Source organism: Acartia tonsa, chromosome 1 (genome assembly GCF_053477335.1).
Source record: "Acartia tonsa isolate MP-2025a chromosome 1, ASM5347733v1, whole genome shotgun sequence".
NCBI classification, from domain to species: domain Eukaryota; kingdom Metazoa; phylum Arthropoda; class Copepoda; order Calanoida; family Acartiidae; genus Acartia; species Acartia tonsa.
Window position 1 is genome coordinate 12,753,754 of NC_137260.1, and position 4,298 is coordinate 12,758,051.

Below are 4,298 nucleotides of genomic sequence, written 5' to 3' on the forward strand. Positions count from 1 at the left end.
GTCTCGGACGGACGAAACCTAATTATAGAAAAGCTTCAAAAAAATTCCACTTAATTTTAACTTTTGAATTATAAGTAATGTATGGTAAGGAAATGACACAAGACACTTTTCAACATGAGTCAGTTGAAACCTCACAACAAGTATTAACATGCACAAACTTCCCATTTAATGTTAATTCACAGCACACCTAAACCTTAAACAAGAAACCTGTATACATTATTTAATTGTGTTTTTGTCAATTTAAGCGTATTGTAAAGTGGTGAGGATATCCGCCTTTTATTTCGATTTTTTTTTTTAATTAGAAGGGGAGGAATCTTTTCTTGTGGGATGGTGTGGCTTCCAACCGCCCCCCATGCCTTTCTACCTAGCCTATAACCTTCCCTTGACCCAGGATAAAAATTCAATGAAAATTGTGAACCGATTCGTTCAGCTGTTTATGAGATCTATTGGACGAACATACACACTCAACTTGCTACTTTAAAAAATAAGTTTTATGTTTTAAATTATTTTTTATTTATAAAGCTAACAACAAGATATCACATCTGGGATTAAAAATTCAAAAAAAGTGGAACAAAAATAAGAAATTAAATTTTAGAATTTCGGATCTACTGCAGTTCACGGTAAAATATTGCTGGTAACGAATATTGCCAAAAATCTATGAATTTTAAAGGCTGCTAGCTGCCAAACGGCTGAACGTACAGAACAGATCATACCCGCACACCATTTTAAGCGGTATAAGAAGGCATACAAATATTCTGGAATAGCTAAGATCCAATTATGCACAGGGAAAGCTTCACTGAAGAAAAAACGCGTAAAATAGGCCTTTTTCGCGCATTTCTCTGCACTGCGAGATAATTAAGCAATATTGATTTAATGCTATTCCAGATTACTTGTTGGCCTTCTTATGCCGCCTAAAACAGTGTGCGGACATGATCTGTACGTTCAGCCGTTTAGCAGCTAGCATCCTTTAAAATTCATAGATTTTTGGCAATATTCGTTACCAGCAATATTTTGACGTGAACTGCAGTAGATCCAGAATTTCTAAAAATCAATATTTACAGGCATGTAATGAATAAATGAACACAGATTTATTTTACTCCACAGCCCAGGAATTCTGTTGGTGTACAGGCAAGAGCTGATACAGATATTGTATCTGAAACAAGATTTCAATCAAAACAGTTAATTTTCCTCAAAGTGCATTGTTGAGCACAAAACTCAATCCCCCTTCCTTATTTTTAGAATAAATTGGGAATAAAAGAGTGGGGACTGTTTGTTTCTTACTTTAGGTCAGGTTAGGGTACCCCACATGTTTTTGTCAACAAAAATATAGCCTCTGCAGGTGTAAGTCAAAGGAAAGAGAACAATCCCCCTCCCCCTTTCTTTTCAGGAGGCAGTTTCAGAGGTTAACAGACACTTTGAAGGAAGGCACTGAAAATACTAAATCTGATTTTCCAAGTTGATACCTTTCATAAGAAGCAAAGCTTAAAAAAGTCTTGGATTGACAAACAGACAAAGTTAATTATCAACTCAATGTTCTGTTGTCATAAAAAAAGAGAGAAAGAAAAGCATAAGAAGAAAGAAAAAATAGGATTGAAAAATGTTTAAGAATGAGAGAAAATCATGCTGCCTTCAAAGAAATATTATATATCTTTTAATGCATGACAGACAAAGCAAATTGTATACTATATGAGCCTATATTAAATAGCAGTAGAAAAATTCAAAAATTAAGCGCTTTGCCTATGATCATTTAGCAAAAAATCCTCTAGGACAATGAGACATCTAATTGTTAATTCTATCACTAACAAAAATTTGAAACTTAGAGCAAAAACAAAAAAAAATAGATGGAAATTCATGTAAAAAAAGCTGCTCAAAAAATAGTAGGACTATCATGAATGTTATGTACTTAAATATATGTACATTCAAAAAATAAAATTCAAAGGATATTTTAAAAAGTTAATCTCATTTCCCCAATTGCACAATGGACTGTTGGATGGATTGATAGGAAGACTCAGGGAAGTATAGAGTAGCTTTTGTACTAAAAAGGAACAAAATGACTTAATTGTGATCTCAAAATATTGTTATATTGTTATAAAATTGAATATTTTCAACAACTATGTAAATTAAATGACTTTCTAGTAAAGGATGAATTAAATGACTTACTTGTGAAGGATGTAGATGTGGAGGTAAAAGTTGATGTTGATGTTAATGTAGTGGTCATGTAATACCAAGCAAATAGTCTCTTCTGTCTTGAGCTTCCTGACTTGCTAGATCCAATTAAATCATCAAGCTCAGGTGCATTCTTTATCGCCCTAAAACAATTTTAAAATATTGATATGTTTCTCTAAAATCAAAGAGGTAAGATTTTTCAATTCTTTTATTAAAATCAACTGCTTAAAAGATTCAAAATACAAAGACATGTTTTTAATTCTTACTTTTTAGCATGTAAAATTGGAATTATTAATTAGTAAAACAATTGTATTCCATGAATAAAATGAGAATAAAATAAGTTGTGTGTTTCTATCTATATTGAAAATGATATAGATGAAATATTCTAATAATAATCATGATTGTACCTTTCAACTCTAGATATTGTAATAGGAGCATCAATAGGAATTTTATTTTCATTTGAAATAGACATGCTTCTTCGCCTTCTTTTGCAGGCAGAATACTTTGTCTTACTCAGAATGAGACATGTTGCTTTGACACCAAGAACACTGGTTGCTGTTGATATGGTTGTAGATGTTGTTGAAGAAACAAAGAAAAATTTAGGTTTTCTAAAAATAGTTTTGTTAGTTTATATAAATTGTTCTACATAAGATTGTATGTAAAAGAATTTTTTAGGCTTTACTATTCATTCCAATGTGATATTTTATGTATATCTTTATTATCATTAGAATAATGACATTTTTAAATATTACCTTTCTCCTGCTTGACATAAAGCAATACTTAATAAAAATATAATTGAAAATAACATTTTTCTGAAAATATTGTAAAATACTTATTGAAAGTTCATAAAAATGTTAATTGTAGAATTGAAATGAACTAATTAAAAAGTCTCAATCTATTAAAAGCATAGTTTATGTTGTATGCAATATTAAGATATTTCTATATCCTAGTTCTGTATTTTCAAAGTCAAATCAAGAGAGTTTAAAATCTTTTGACATTTATCAATAAATCTGAAATACAACTGAAAGAATTAGGATTTTATTGAAACATTATAGATTTCTCAACTCATTAGGACATTTCACTCAAACATGACATGACATGACATGACATAAAGTGTTAATATTTCCAATCAAACCTCAAGATATATCTCATTTTTTTAAGGGTCAATAAATGAAGTAACATGCTAACAATTTTTTTAAAAAGGCTTCTTTATGCATTAATTATGTCCAAACTTATTGATATTTTATCATATATTAAATTAAAAACTCACAAAAGTATTTGAATTTAAAGTTTATTTTGCATTACAAATTGTTTCTTGCTTAGGTATGTATTGTACATGTTGAATGTAAACTGTATTTATAATTGTATGTATATACATATGGATATTTTTGTTGTGTTATATGCACACTTATCTGAGTTCCATCAGTCACTTCAGTTTGTATGCTTGAGATATTTCTTTGCTTCCTACTTTATTGATGAAAATATGTGAAGAAACTCTTATTCTTCATGAAGGGTTTCAGCTTCAGTTTTACCCTCCCAGAGAGGTCAAAATTTAAGAATGAAAGAGATAAAATAAAGAGGCTACTTGGGGGGTGGAGTGTTAACCTACCCTCAGCAGATAACATCAGGAATATGATAACATACTTAGAAAACCTAATTTGTTAAACTCCTTACCTTTCCTTATTGTATGGTTTCCTTTTTGTAAAATTAATTTCAATCTTCCTTAACTTTAATAACTTTGCTTTTAAATCTGTCTTGATATCTCTTATAGTTTCAGACAGATGGACAGCCGGACATTTCGAATTACAGAGATATGCCCCTTCCCCCCATTCTATAAGAGACATTAAGACAGATTTAAAAGCAAAGTTGTCCATTATCAAAGTTAAGGAAGATTGAAATTAATTTTATCACCATGGCACCTTTATTTACCTTTAAATTGGCGATAACGGTAGAATCCCCAAAATAATAAAAACATAATTTGATAAAGCTTGCTTAAATTTTCAAATAGCTAGCTTTCAGGTGATCATCTCGAGAACCCAAGGCCATCATCCGCTTGTAATGGGACATTAGGTTAAGTAACATCCAACAGACAACCAACTTTTATTGCACGACCCTTGTCTGAAAATGCATTG

The 4,298-nt window shown here is 30.6% G+C and overlaps 1 long non-coding RNA gene across 1 annotated transcript; it reads right to left on the reverse strand.

The window, feature by feature from the left end:
* Positions 1-533: 533 nt before the first annotated feature.
* LOC145332281 (uncharacterized) lies at positions 534-2,935 on the reverse strand. The gene is made up of 4 exons (XR_013884119.1): positions 2,919-2,935; positions 2,574-2,774; positions 2,161-2,309; positions 534-1,153 (listed from the first exon to the last, which is right to left on the reverse strand). It is a non-coding gene; the product is annotated as an uncharacterized LOC145332281 (long non-coding RNA).
* Positions 2,936-4,298: the final 1,363 nt, after the last annotated feature.